We start from the raw sequence: 16,517 nt of genomic DNA, 5'->3' as shown, positions 1-16,517 counted from the left end.
AGGCTGCATTGATGGGCACTGATGAGGCTACATTGATAGACACTAGTGAGGCTGCATTGATGGGCATTGGTGAGGCTGCATTGATGGGCATTGGTGAGGCTGCATTGATGGGCATTGGTGAGGCTGCATTGATGGGCACTGGTGATGGTGAGCTGATTCATGGATTAATGGGCCACTTGACTAGACTTGCCCCCCAGGCCTAAGGCTGCCAGCCCTCCCCTGTGGGGACCTCCATCCCCCATCAAGTCAATTACCTTTGACTGACAGCAGGCAGTGAACAGATCCATAGCCAATAGATAGCCTGCTGTTGGCTACAGAATCCACCAACTTCCTGCTGTCAATCACAACAAAACCTTAAGGGGAACTAGTACCTCAGCTTACTGATCAAGTTCTACCCACTGCCAACATCACTTGTTGCTAGAAAGTTGTTGGCTGTGAAGTCGACAGCATCATTAAAAGGAACCGAAAATGTAATCCTGCTAGATCACTTCAGGCTGGCCCCTTTTGCAGGTATAGCTGTTTAAAACATTAATAAGAAGTGCCTATACTGTTTAAAAACCAGTAAGACACTGTTTAACATTGCTCTGCATATGCTCAATTGCTCTCCATTTTTAGACACTGACGAATTTGTAGAGGCGAATCTGCTGACATTCTTAAAGAGGAATTAAACCCTCCTATCCTTTACAGCCAAGGAAGCTGCTTCTGTTTGATCTGCAACTGCTATGGTGTTGCACATGTAATCAGTTATGACACCGGCCATTTGATGGTTTGACGGTTTGTTTGAGGACACAAACAAATGTGACAGTTAGCAATCCCGGCATTCCAGGAATATAACTGTTTTTGAAACCATTTAATCGGTGGGTTTAGTTCCGCTTTATGAATTATTGCTGTTCGGGGGCTCTGCCTCAAGCAAGAAGAAATGTACGCCATGCTGGAGGCAATTTACAGCTAGGGATGAGCTTTATGTGCGGGTCGAACATTGAGTTTGGCTCGAACATTGGGTGTTCACCCGTTAGTCGAAAAACCAACATTATGAGGTGTTCGCGCCAGATTCGAGCACCGCGTTACATCCCATAACATAATGCACTGCGAGAGCACAGTGTATTGCTGTATGATGATTGGCCAATGCATGCACCATGACCTGCATGCTTTGGCCAATCCCAGCGCCCTCAGCTAAGAGAGCCATAATTGGCCAAAGGCAGGGTGCCTTTGGCCAATCATGGCTCAGGGGGGACTAAGTCCACGCCCCCACACTATATAAGGCTGCCTGCATGTTTGCCCCATGTAGTGTGTCGTTGGCGTGGATGGAGAGAGAGTGTTATTTAGATTGCACAGGCAGGCAGGTTATTCAGTTATCTGCAGTGTATGTAATATATCTACAGTCAGTCTCGTGTGTCTATGTATGTATGTATCTAAAACTGACCTCTTAAAGTGGAAGTAAACCCATCGATTTAAACAGTTAAAAAAAAAGGCATGCCAGCAAAGCTAACTGCACATTGGCTGTGCTCTCAGCCAAACTATCAAACCATCCAATGGCTGGTGTCATAACGAATCACATGTGCAGCACCATAGCAGTTGAAGATTAAACAGAGGCAAAGATGGCAGCTTCCTAGGCTGAAAACGATAGGGGAGTTTATTTCCACTTTAATATTTCCTCCCCCACGTGCCCCTTCCCCTGACTTCTCTGTCAAGATTAATTGCACATCTATCAGTTCGTCTCTGCATGCCAGGGTGCTAGGGGTAACCTTAGACTCTGAACTGTCCTTTCAGGCCCACATACAATCCCTTTCCAAATCATGCCGCCTTAGCCTCCACATTTCCAGAATACACCCCATTTTTAACTAATGACACCTCCAAGCTTCTTATTCACTCCCTGGTCATCTCTCGCCCCGACTACTGCAACTCCCTCCTCATTGGATTACCTTTAAATAGACTACCCCCACTTCAGTCCGTAATGAATTCTGATGCCAGAGTCATACAGCTTGACAGGCATTCAGTGTCCTCCACCCCTCTCTGCCAATCCCTCCACTGGCTTCCACTCACCCAACAAATAAAATTCAAAGTACTAACAATAATTTACAAAGCCATCCACAACTCTGCCCCCAGCTACGTCACTAACCTAGTCCCAAAATACCAACCAAGACGCTTTCTTCGGTCATCCCAAGACCTCCTGCTCTCTAGCTCCCTTGTCACCTCCTTCCATGCTCGCCTCCAGGATTTCTCCAGAGCTTCTCCCATCCTTTGGAACTCCCTACCCCAATCTGTCTGACTGTCCCCTAATCTATCCATCTTTAGGCGATCCCTGAAAACCCTTCTCTTCAAAGAAGCCTATACTGCTTCTAACTAACACTGTTTTACTTCCTCCATCAGCTCATCTCCCCACAGCTATTATCTTTTGTATCAATTGACCCTTCCTTTTTAGATTGTAAGCTCTAATGAGCAGGGCCCTCTGATTCCTCTTGTACCAAATTGTAATGTAGCTGTAATGTCTGCCCTCATGTTGTAAAGCGCTGTGCAAACTGTTGGCGTTATAGAAAACCTGTATAATAATAATAATAATAATAATAATAATAATAATAAATAATATTGCGCTTACATAAACAGGAAGCATGCCTGTATAATAATAATAATAATAATAATATTATATATATATATATATATATATATATATATATATATATAGTAAACTTTGGGGATAATAGCTCTGCGGGACTAAGTGCATAAACCGCTTGAACTTGAAATCAAAAGACTTTTATTTATAAGCAAATGAAAAATAAGGCTTTCTTTAGCACACAGATCAAAATATAAACCAAAGTCCGCTTATCTTCAGCACAAAAGCAAAAATTAAAGAAAACACATACAGTTCTGGAGCCGGGTCTTCGCCCCAAAGTTTTGAGTCCTTATCGAATCTTTTGCGGCCTCTAAAACAGCAACACAGCTCATCAGACAGGTGTAAATGACTTACTCCTCCTCACCACCACCTCTTCACTACTTCCTGTCTTTTATGAGCTGTTTTCCTGGAGGCCTTTAACCCCTGTGTGCTGAATCCCTGTGGTCAGGGAGGGAGGCTCTTTCCCACCCGAATATCACTTGAGAGCCCCCCAAATTCCAGGTCCCAACTAACTCTCTCTTAATATAGAGAGGGCCGCAGTCAGTCCTCTCCTGATGACTACACCCGGAATTCCTCACCCATTCTGGTTGACCCACTGAAGTCTACCGTGACTCCCTTAAAGAGGAAGTAAACCCTGATGGGTTTACTTCCTCTTTTTTTCCCTGCAAAGGTAAAGCATAATGGACTACTATGCATCGCATAGTAGCTCATTATGTGTCACTTACCTGACACAGGAGCCAGCGAAGTCGCCGCTGTCCCCTGTAGTCCGCCGCATCCATCTTGCTGGTGGCGTCTCGCAGCTCCGACGAATGACAGCAGCGAAGCCGCGATGACGTCACTCCCGCGCATGCCCACGGGAGTCGCGTCTCGCAGCTCCGCAGCTGCCATTCGGCGAAGCCGCGATGACGTCACTCCCGCGCATGGGCACAGGAGTCGACAAATTAGGCAAATCCATTCTTGGACTTGCCGCATTTATTGCGCCTGCGCGCCGCTGTCTCCGGCGCATGCGCCGTAGACAGCTGTGCCCATTTTCGGGCAAATATCTCCTAAACCATATAGGTTTAGGAGATATTGCTTGGACCTACAGGTAAGCCTTAATCTAGGCTTACCTGTAGGTCAAAGTGGTTTGAAAGGGTTTACTTCCTCTTTAAAGGGACCGCAATCCGAATACTGGTGCTGCATAGCACCCGTTCAGGACCCAACCTTGGCGTCCTGTACTTTATATATATATATTACATATACACTGCATCCAGTTTAGCTATATCTGCCTGCACACCATTCCTGGTACATACAGTGCACACATAGTTGTTATTACACTTCTGGTGGTGTACACGGTACCATGCACCCACAGTGCAGTTGCTACTAATTTTCTGGTGGTGTACACAGTATACAATACAGCGCACCCATAGTTGTTATTACACTTCTGTTGGGGTACACAGTACCGTGCACCCATAGTGCAGTTGCTACTACTTTTCTGGTGGTGTACAAAATACAAACAGTGCACCCATAGTTGTTATTACACTTCTGTTGGTGTACACAGTACCGTGCACCCATAGTACAGTTGCTACTACTTGTCCTTTTTTTTGTACTGTATATATACTGATAACCATGCTGTTTTACTGCATTTTCTCTTGCTTTATATGTTTTTATGATATTTACAATTAATAAATCTTTTCTATATTCTATATATTTCTATTTATTGTACGTGCCTTAAAACTCCACCATTAGGGGTTCTTTTTTTGTTAGTTCTCAAATACTGGATGTGGCACACAAAATTGTCATTCTATACATTTTTCTTTTTTTTAATCTTTACAGTTTTTTTTTTTTTATCTGGGTATATATCTTTGTTTGTCCCAAGCATGTTTGAATCCACTTACTGTTGAGTGATTCACTACCTATGCTGCAATTCTGTTCCAAGCATCAACAACCCTTTTGGTAAAATAATACTTTCTAAGATTAGTTTTAAAATTTTCCTCCTGCTAGTTTGAGGTCATGTCCCCATGTTGTTGATCTTGACTCCATATTAATAATCCTGCCCTCCCTAACCTTATTCACCCTCTTGTTGCATTTAAGATTTCAATCATGTCTCCACTTTCCTTATTCTCCGCCAGACTGTACATAATACGTTCTCTAAGGTCTCTGGACTTGTTCTATCTTATCAATATCTTTCTGTAAGTGAGGTCTCCCAAATTGTACACAGTATTCTAATTGAGGTCTCACTAAAGATCTATATAGGGAAATCATAACTTCCTTCCTCCTGCTTGTGATCCCTCTAGTGATGCATCCTGGAATGTATTCACTTTTCCCACTGCTTATTCACACTGTTTGCTCATTTTGCAATCATCTGAGATACAGTATGTACTCCCAAATGTCTTTCTTATGTAGTCAACACTGTACCTCAAATGTACACTGTCAATTAATTATTTTGCCCTAAATGCATTATTTTACATTTAGACACATTGATCTGCAATTTTCACTGAAATACCAAATCGTTGTTTAGGTATTTTATTGAAAACATAGTAAAGGCACAAACAGAGTCTAAACGCACACTGTACATCCAGGTTTTTTTTTTTTCGAATAGGGATAAGAAATCATCCAGCCAAAAATATGTACTTAATAAAAATGAACAGAAGAACAAAATACATAAATAGGTCACTGGTGCAAATATCACAATAGTAACAGCAATCTGTCCTAGAAGGGAATATATATAATAAGGGAGCATATAAGTATATAATATTGGAGATGCATAATAATGGAGATGCATGCAAAATACGAGATCTTGATTAATTAAAGGAGTGGGTGAGGGAGATTGGGGTATTCGTTGATTCAGGTAATATATATACAGTAGGAAGTATAAGGGTCAGATTAGGTGACTAAGGGACTAGAGTCCAACATCAGTTTCCAGTGTTCGTAAAAAAAAAAACCCAAAGTAAAAGAGAGGAAAAAGAAATCTGGGAAGGCAAAAAACATAAAAGGGAAGAAACAGGAAACATGGAATGAGGGGGGTAGGGCTAGAGGAGGTGAAAAAAGGATAGGAGGTCCTGGGAACCACCAGAAGGAGAACTAGGAAGTGCTGCTAGTAATAGCCATGTGAGCAGCTTATCATGGGAGAAGTAAGGATTCATCGAAACCTGATGGAAGAAAATGGGTCACCCAGGGGTACCAAAGGGTGTCATATTTGGCCACTTCTGCATTGCCAAATCCTGTTCAATGTTACAGACACCTCCAGGTGTTTCAACCCTATTGCACACATTTTTGTCAGCAGCAAAAAGACATACCTTACCCAACAACCCTTTAGTTATATCACTTACATATAGATTAAATAGAACAGGACCTAGTAAAGAGTAGGGATGAGCTTCGTGTTCGAGTCGAACGTACGTTCGACTCGAACATTGGCTGTTCGGGCGTTCGGCGAAATCCGAACTCTTGGTCCGTTCGCGTCAAAATTCGTATGGCGCGCGCGGACCACAATGCACTGCGATGGCGCAGTGCATTGCTGGCTCATGATTGGCCAAGCATGCACTGTGACCCCGCATGCTTGGCCAATCGCAGCGCCAGCAGCGAGGAGAGCCATGATTGGCCACAGGCAGGATGCCTGTGGCCAATCATAGCTCAGGCTGTGTAGTGCACGCCCCACACTATATAAGGCCGCCTTTGAGGCGGCCTCGTGTAGTGTGTTGGCATCTGAAGCAGTGGGTGTTCTGTGTACCTTCAACACAGTTACACACCGATCGTTTTTGGCTGATTTCCTATCTTGCTCTTGTGTAGTGGTTATTGTCTGTGCCCTGACCGCAGTATACACCACTACACTATATTCACCTCACCTATATAGCTAGCTAGTGATCTATCTTTAACCACTTAACAACCGCCCATTGCCGATTAACGGCTTCAGGGCGGTTGTTTAACTCTGAGAGGCCGTTAATTAACGGCCTCCCAGAATTCTGCTCTCGCGCGCCCCCTGGGGCGCGCACTCGAGAGCATCCGTGACCGCCGGGTCCTGCATCACGGATCACGATAAACGGCCGCTCGTCGCGGCCGTTTACCACGTGATCGCTCCGTCAAATGACGGAGTGATCACTTGTAAACAAACCGGCGTCATGTTATGACGCCGGTTCCTCCCTCCCCCCTCTGTACCGATCGGTACAGCGGAGGGGAAAGAGATCGGTGTCAGCAGCGATGTGGGCTGCATCTGCAGTGCCCACATCGCTGCTCACCGAATTTAACCCCACAATTCCCTGCCAATACTCTGCAATACCAGTGCATACTCTGCAGTACCCTGCCATTACTCTGCAGTACCCCCCATTACTCTGCAGTACCCTGCCTTTACTCTGCAGTACCCCCCATTACTCTGCAGTAACCCCCATTACTCTGCAGTACCCTGCCATTACTCTGCAGTACCCCCCAATACTCTGCAGTACCCGCCATTACTCTGCAGTACCCCGCCATTACTCTGCAGTGCAGTACCCTGCCATTACTCTGCAGTACCCCGACATTACTCTGCAGTGCAGTACCCTGCCATTACTCTGCAGTACCCTGCCATTACTCTGCAGTACCCTGCCTTTACTCTGCAGTACCCTGCCATTACTCTGTAGTACTCCCCAATACTCTGCAGTACCCTGCTATTACTCTGTAGTACCCCGCCAATACCCCGCCAATACTCTGCAATACCAGTGCATACTCTGCAGTACCCTGCCATTACTCTGCAGTACCCCCCATTACTCTGCAGTACCCTGCCTTTACTCTGCAGTACCCTGCCATTACTCTGTAGTACTCCCCAATACTCTGCAGTACCCTGCTATTACTCTGTAGTACCCCGCCAATACCCCGCCAATACTCTGCAATACCAGTGCATACTCTGCAGTACCCTGCCATTACTCTGCAGTACCCCCCATTACTCTGCAGTACCCTGCCTTTACTCTGCAGTACCCTGCCATTACTCTGTAGTACTCCCCAATACTCTGCAGTACCCTGCTATTACTCTGTAGTACCCCGCCAATACCCCGCCAATACTCTGCAATACCCTGCAATAAATTGCCATACCCAGCCATACTCGGAGATACCCAGCCATACTCGGAGATACCCAGCCATACTCGGTGATACCCTGAAATACCCAGCCATAGACGCCCCCCACCCCTCACCGCCCTCCGGTGCTTCTACCAACTCGCCAGTACGATCAAAGCCAGAATCTTTTTTTTATTTTTTATTTCAGGCTTCCCAGCCTAGAGGTGAGATGTGGGGTCATATTGACCCCCAGATTTCACTGTAAAAAGGACCTGTCACCCCATATTCCTATTACAAGGGATGTTTACATTCCTTGTAATAGGAATAAAAGTGATCAAAAATATATTTTTGGAGAAAAAAATGTCAAACTAAAATAAATAAAGTAAAATGAACAATAAAAAAAAAAAAAAATAATTAAAGCGCCCATGTCCCCATGTGCTCGCATGCAGAAGCGAACGCATGCGTAAGCCCCGCCCACATATGAAAACGGTGTTCAAACCACACATGTGAGGTATTGCCGAGAACGTTAGAGCGAGAGCAATAATTCTAGTCCTAGACCTCCTCTGCAACTCAAAACATGTAACCAGTAAAAAAAAATTTATGAAGAAAAAATTACTAATCTGCAAAATTTTATAACAGAAAGAAAGAAAAATTCATTTTTTCGCAGAATTTCCGGTCTTTTTTCTTTTATAGCACAAAAAATAAAAAAAACTGAGAGGTGATTAAATACCACCAAAAGAAAGCTCTATTTGTGTGAAAAAAAGGACAAACATTTCATATAGGTCCAGTGTTGCATGACTGAGTAATTGTCATTCAAAATGTGAGGGCACCAAAAGCTGAAAATTGGTCTGGTTATTAAGGGTGTTTAAGTGCCCAGTGGTCAAGTGGTTAATAATAGAGCTTGCAGTCAGTAGTGTTAGGAGATAGTGCGTGCTGTCTGCGTGCTCTGTACCCAGTACATACCGCTATAATATAGGGCAGGCCCCTACTTTCAAACATCCAACTTACAAACATCTCCTACTTGCAAACGGAAGGAGACAGCAGCAAGTGAGATGAAAAAAGACGGATGGCAAAACAAATTATACAGGGGTGATAACCCTTCCCTATGTTTTCCAAAAAGCTTAAAAATAGTTTTTTTGACTGGAGCTACACTTTAAAAATGTACCAGTTGAAAATTACAAACAGATTCAACTTAACACAACAAACCTACACAGTCCCTGTCTTGTTTGCACCGCCTGTATACTGCTGTTCTGAGTATATAGGGCCTGGGGGCCACACGCATTTCCTTTTTTTAATATGGGTACAGGGTTCCCCTTAATATGCGTACAAGACCCAAATAGGCTGGTAATGGGCAGGGAGGGCTACCCATGCCATTTTTCTGAATGATTTTCAACCATATTGCAGGAACCAGATATAACATTAAAACCGCAAGCAGTTTTAAATGGTGTTATTTCCGTTAAATGTCATTTTGTGCAGGGACTGTTCTAAACACGGGAAACACGTGGCATTTCACAGGCATACTACAGACACCCCCCCAGGCACCATATTTAAAGTAATATTTCACTTTTTTTTTTCACTTTAATCGTCATTAAAATCAGTGCTCCCGCCAAAACGGCCGTTTTTAAAACTTTTTTTTGCATTGACCCATGTCCCCTGAGGCAGGAGTCAGGTCCCCAAACCCTTTTTAGGACAGTATCTTGCATATTAGCCGTTAAAATTAGCACTTTCCATTTCGAACGTTCGAGTCCCATAGACTTCAATGGGGTTCTAACGTTCGTAACGAACGCGGGGGCCGTTCGCAAGTTCTGGTGCGAACCGAACCGGGGGGTGTTCGGCTCATCCCTAGTAAAGAGCATTGTGGTAAACCGTCAGTAACTGGTCTCTGTTGGGAGGTGAACAGTTACAGGAGGAAAATATGCTGTCTGCTACACAGCATACATGCACTCCACCTGTCTCTGTACACCAACTCAAAGTTGGTCTTAATTGCCTCTATTTCCATTAACTATAAACTGAAGTTGAATATTTTTGAATTTGGTGCAGTAAAAGCACCACTTTGTAAAAGTGGCTCTATTAAAAACTACCTGAATCTGCCGTACCTGTCTTTAAAGTTACTAAAATGGGCAGTGGGGATTTTAAAGGACCATACTGCCAGAAAAGTGTCACTAGAACTTTACTGACTGAATTCCCCCAACTTCCCAGAGTCAAAGCAAATGTCCCAGGCTGCTGATTGGATAATGCAAAAACAGAAGAACGCTGTAAAGGTCATCTCTCTAGTAATAATCAAAGGAAACCTGTATTTGCAACTACTACAGTAATCACAACATGATGTTTTATTTCTTTTCAAATGATTTATTGCAGCAGTTGACTCTAGGTTCCTCTTTCATTTTTATTATAGATTTTTGAGGCCTTGGCATCTGTTTTTGTTATTATTTTCACTGTCTCCGAATTTCTGCATAAGGGAAATATAGGAGGGTATTGGTAAAACATTTAAAGATTTTGTTTTTGCCCAAATTTTGATAAAAATTACAGATTTTTGCAAATTCCTTTAGTAGACTGAGTGGACTAAAGTCATCATGGAAGGCAAAAAAATATGTTTTAAAATTTTTGGTGTATTTTGTGTTTTTTTTCTTTTTTTTTTCTTGTTTTAGACTATAGGTAAACAGTGGGGGGGGGGGAAATAGAAACTTCTGCACTTTTAACACTGGATTCATGTGTTAAAAAGGAAGTAAACCCTGATGGGTTTACTTCCTCTTTGCTTCCCTGCAAAGGTAAAGCATAATGGGCTACTAGGCATCACATAGTAGCCCATTATGTGTCACTTACCTGACACAGGAGCCAGCGATGTCACCACTGTCCCCTCTTCCACGGAGCGTCCATCTTCTTTCCGGGGAAATCGTGGTTACGACGCTGTGATTGGCTGGAGCCGCGATTACGTCACTTCCGCGCATGCGCACAGGAGCCACCACTAACGGCATATTGCCTTAGCAGCGGCATGCTCAGTACGCCTGCATGCCGCTGTCCACAGTGCATGCACCGTAGACAGTGGCGCCTGTATTTTTGCAAATATCTCCTAAACCGTGAAGGTTTAGGAGATATTTCTTAGACCTACAGGTAAGCCTTAATCTAGGCTTACCTGTAGGTCAAAGTGGTCTGTAAGGGTTTACAACCACTTTAATGTCTGTTTACATTGGTCTCTGTTTTATTCCATTGGTTAACTGCTTCTGGACTGCCCCACGTTCATTTACTGCGGCAGGGCAGCCAGGGTTTGCAAAATCACATACCTGTACATGATTTTGTGCATGCGGTTTAGGGAGCACGCGGCTCCCACTGTGATTGGACACAGCGGGAGCCAATCAGCTTGTCCAGCAACCGCTATGGCTGCCGCAACCCGCCAATTATTCACAGGAGAGAGGGATCAGCAGTGTGCCAATGTAAACAAAGCACACAGCTTATCTGTGAGCGATCGCGTTTCAGCTAAGCTGAATCACAATATCTCTTTTCCTCCAGTGAATCCACTCCCCCACAGTTAGAAAAATCTCCCAGGGAACACATTTAACCCATTGATAGCCCCCCAGTGTTAACCCCTTCCCTGCCAGTATCATTTATATAGGGATCAGTGCATTTTTAGTACTTTTTTAGTGCAGATCGCCACCATTACCAGTAAAAAAATAAATAAAAGTTCATAAATCTATCCCATAGTTTGTAGACGCTATAACTTTTGCACAAACCAATCAATATATGCTTACTTGGATTTTTTTTACCAAAAATAAGTAGCAATACAAATTGACCTAAATTGATGAAGAAATTCATGTTTTTTTGGATATGTATTATTGCAGAAAGTAAAAAAATGTGTTTTTTTTTCATCATACTTATTAATATTAATAAATAAATAAATATAAATAATAAAAAAAAGTATCACGGACAGTACTCAATTTTCTCAGTTGTTTTTTTTCAAAATTGTCAGTCTTTTTTTTGTTTATAGCGCAAAAAATAAAAAACGCACAGGTAATCAAATACCACCAAAAGAAAGCTCTATTTGTGGGGGAAAAAGAACATCCTTTTCTGCACGTTTTCTCCTATCCTCAGGCCTTTGATTGCTTCTGTCTTCTGTTGGAGAGTAAATAGTAAAATGGAGTAGATAAGCGCAACAAAAAATAATGGGATAAATAATATTCTGTGAGGAATAAGAGTGTTGTGCCAAACCTGATGGTCTTTCACAAGAAACCACTGATCTATTCATATAAGGTAAATGGCAGTTCCAAATACTGTGCAAAAGAGCAAATAATATGCTGTGCAGTAAACAATGTTCAATGATGCTGTGCAAACAAAGGGGAAGACCACAGATTGTACAAAAATCCTGTGATGATAAATGCAGTGAATACTGCGATAAATGCTATGCCAAAATCGCAATAATCATGAACAGTATAAACATGCTGTTTTTCTGTGCAATAAAGTATAATCTATAAATCTATATATTTTATACCAACCCTAAACCTTGACGTTTGACCCTTACTTTATCCAAACACTAACCCTGGCACTAACCTAGATCAAACCTTAATCTGGGTATGTTTTCTTTATCTTTTTATTATTTATTTATTAAAAAAAGTTTTAATACACATTTTTTTCCCTTGCTGCAAGGAAAGAGAAAGATACATCTTTCCTCTCCATTCACAAAGAGAGAAACACAGGGGTGGGCTTCAGAGTGACTGATCACTGTGGTAGCCAATCAGAGGCTACCACTGTGATTGGGTGACCCGGAATCAGGAGTTCAGGGTCCTAATCGTTACAACAGAGCCTGGGATTCCCCAGCACTAAGGGAGATACACATATATGCGGCCCCACAGAAAAAAGCCCACTTCCGCGGGGCCACATATGCAGTTGTGAATAATTGAGCACACCCCAACAGTTTTGTCAGAACACCTTTTATTTTTCTGTCAGAATTAACATTTTCTATGGGACACTATACTGCAAAATACTCCCATAAATATGGGCCATTGATTGCAACCAAGATTTGTTAAAGCAGAGTTTAAAAAAAATTAAAAGTCAGCAACTACAAATACTGTAGCTGCTGACTTTTAATATTAGGACACTTACCTGTCCAGGGAGCCTGCAATGTTGGCACTCCAGCCAATCGTCGGATCGACTCCCGGTTGCTGCCATTGCCATTCCTGGTAGGTGAACCAGGCAGTGAAGACTTTCGGCTTCACTCCTGGTTCCCTACTGCACATGCACGAATATCACTGCGTCTTCTGAATGGTCCCTGCTGTCTTCTGAGACCTGTGTGTCTCCCAGAAGACAGCGGGGGGAGGAGGGGCCAGCCATTGTGTAGTTTGCCGCACAAAGTGCAGTGATCTTTCCCCAGGAGTGGAAACAGATACCAGGATTTGACAGGTATCTGCTCCCCCTAAAAGGGGTTAAGACTACAAGAAGATCAGCAAAGGTTTACTTATCAGCCAGGATACTGTAGCAAAAGTAATACAAAAATGTAGATGAAACTGCAACCATTTCACAGAGATGTCCAGGCTGTCCATGGTAGTTAACATCTCAACAGGATGAGAAGGGTTGAAGAAAATCGCCATGCAAGTTCAATGCAGTTAGCTAAACAAGTGAAAGCCAAACTAGGGTGATTGTTTCCTGTGACACAATACGGTGTACACTACAGAGGAATGACATGCATGGGTGTCGTCCTTGAAGGAAGCCTCTCCTAAAGCCCATGCACAAAAAAGCTCACCTAGAATTTGCCAGGGCCCATGCTGAAAAAGAAAAAGCCTAGTGATGAAATCAAGATAAATGTTTTTGAAACTGATGGCTTCAAAACTGTATAGCATCGCAAAGGTGAGGAGTACAAAAAAATGCATGGTGCCTACAGTGAAACATGGTGGTGGCAGTGTCCTTATCTGGGGTTGCATGAGTGTTGCTGGTGTCGGGGAGCTACATTTCATTGATGGTATCATGAATTCACAGATGTACTGCTCTATATTGAAAGAGAATATGCTACCATCACTCTGTGCCTTTGGTCGTTGTTCACTTTTCTAACATGACAATGGTCCAAAACACACATCTAAGGCCACTGTTGCATTTCTGAAGAAGAACAGGGTGAAAGTGATTCAGTGGCCAAGTACTGTATGTCCCCTGATCTGAACCCAATTGAACACCTATGGGGAATTCTGAAGTTGAGCATCACCTTCCATCCAGCATCCAGGCTCTAAAAGAGATTGTTCTTGAAGGATGGAAAAGATAGATGTTGCAATATGCGCCAGCTTGTTCATTCCATGCCTAGAAGACTTGGTGCTGTCCTTACAAATATTGAAGGTCATACAAAATATTAGATGTAGCAGTTTTTGTTGTCAGGTGTATGTATTCATTTTTGCATCAGCTAATCTGAGTAAAACTGAAGATTGAAGATTTATACTAAGTTATATTATTAACCTTACTTTCATATAATGAGCTAAACAAATGTTCTATAAACTCAGTTTTGTCAAAATTTGGGAAAGTGTCCTTATATTCATTGAGATATTAATTAAAATCTTACTTTACAAAAGGGGTGTACTAATTTATGCTGAGCACTGTGTTACATCGGTGGGAAGGGGTTACATTTGCACTTCCAGGCTTTATCTGGGGGAAATGAAGCTGGAATCTAGATAGAAGCCTTGGGAAGGAGCCATGGGTATGAAAATCTGGATAGGAACAGCATGGATAGAGGCACCATTCAGCTGCTGGAGAAGAGTTTGGAGAAGGGGGTACAAGCTTGGGCCTTGCAGAAAATCTGGTGGCTCGTCCAGTTAATTATTGTGCTGATGCTAATTTACAGTTAGACTGTGTGGTGATCACTGGACTCTTTATGATGGGTGTTTATGATACAGTTTATTTTTGCATGAGAGATATTGGAGGAAGAGTGTCCCTTTAATAATGATAATAATAATAATTTAATAATCCCTTCCCTATTTTTTATTATATATTGAAGAGCATATGAGCTTTTTAAATACATTTTATATTTTGGTTATTAAGGATATCATGATTTGCAGTCCTTTCTGACCTTTGTCTTTTGTGTGGATTAAGATAATTTTAGATATTCATTAGTGTGTTTTTAGAATAATGAATTAAATGATAGGTTTTAATATATAATTATTATTTTTTTTGATTTTTTTAAGATCATGCCAGATACTCTTATAGAGGACTTATATGGGGAGTAATTCTCTGATCAATTTATAAATAATGGTTGTTAAAAGAGACCTGTATAAGTATTGAGATATGACTTAAACTATGATTGTATTTACTTATAGTCTATATCGGTATTGACCAAGGGTTATGCAGTAATAGATGTGCTTTGGTTAATATCCTATTACCGCCAGTGTCCACTGTGTTAATTATGGTGGTATAGGGTTTATGAAGAGTTAATCTCAATTAGGAATTCTCATATAAATTTCAGGGTGCTGCACCGTAAGACCACGCCCTTTGACAAAGTCGTAATGACGAAACACATCAGTACGTGACCTTACGAAACAGTGACCCAACAGATGTGTGCGTTCCAAGGACCCAGCTTGTTAACCGGAAGGAGGAAGCGCAGAGTGGTGAGTTTGCTGAGATCGTTCCCGCTGCACCTCTGACATCCTAGGTTTATTAGCTGGAGGGATAGATAGACCAGTATACCGACACTACTCTATGCTGTCTACTTGGACAAGACATGTGAAAGTTTTATATAATGACTGGGTTTTAAAACTGATGAATACAATAAAAAGTCAAACGGAACTGCTCTATGTGGAGTTTTTATTTGTTCCCGGACTTCATGATTAGGGATGAGCCCAACACCCCCCCACCCCCCCCCCCCATGATTCGGTTCGCATCCTGAACATGCGAACAGGCAAAAAATTTGTCCGAACGCCATTAAAGTCTATGGGACATGAACATGAATAATCAAAAGTGCTAATTTTAAAGGCTTATATGCAAGTTATTGTCATAAAAAGTGTTTGGGGACCTTGGTCCTGCCCCAGGGGACATGTATCAATGCAAAAAAGTTTTAAAAACGGATGTTTTTTCGGGAGCAGTGATTTTAATCATGTTTAAAGTGAAACAATAAAAGAGTAATATTCCTTTAAATTTCGTACCTGGGGGTGTCTATAGTATGCTTGTAAAGTGACGCATGTTTCCTGTGTTTAGAACAGTCTGAGAGCAAAATTACATTTCTAAAGGAAAAAAAAAGTCATTTAAAACTACTCACGGCTATAATGAATTGTCGTTCCAGGCAATACACATAAAATTCATTGAAAAAAACGGAATGAGATTCCCCCACAGTGGAACCCCAAACCATAATAAAAAATAAAAAAAATGCGTGAGGATCCCCCCAAATTCCATACTAGGCCCTTAATCTCTGGTATGCATATTAAGGGGAACCCCATGCCAATTTTTTTTTTTAAATGGCATGGGGGTCCCCCTCAAAATCCATATCAGACCCTTCAGGTCTGGTATGGATTTTAAGGGGAACCCCGTGCCAAAATTTTTCAAAAAATGGCGTGGGGGTCCCCCCAAAAATCCATACCAGACCCTTATCCAAGAATACAACCTGGCAGGCTGCAAAAAAAGAGGGGTCTGCAGGCGGGGGGCTTATCGGAATCTGGAAGCCCTCTTTAACAAGGGGACCCTCAGATCCTCCCAGTATAAACGTACCCCTACCATTTCACAAAAAAGTGTCAAAAATGTTAAAGACAATAGACCGTTTTTGACAATTCCTTTTATTAATGTCTTCTTCTTTCCCCGCTTCTTCTTCCATCTTCTTCTGATCTTCCTTCTGTGTTCTTCTTCTTCTTCCTCCAGCTTGTTCTCCCCCCGCTTCTTCCTCCAGTCTTCTCGCCTGGCATCTTCCTCCGGCTTCTTCTTCCCCGCTTCGTCCTCCGGACGATCCACCTCA

This window comes from Lithobates pipiens, unplaced genomic scaffold (genome assembly GCF_037356315.1).
Source record: "Lithobates pipiens isolate NorthernLeopardFrog02 unplaced genomic scaffold, aLitPip1_a1.2 Scaffold_22, whole genome shotgun sequence".
In the NCBI taxonomy this organism is placed as follows: domain Eukaryota; kingdom Metazoa; phylum Chordata; class Amphibia; order Anura; family Ranidae; genus Lithobates; species Lithobates pipiens.
The sequence above is the reverse complement of the archived record's forward strand: the minus strand, read 5'-3'. Positions refer to the sequence as shown.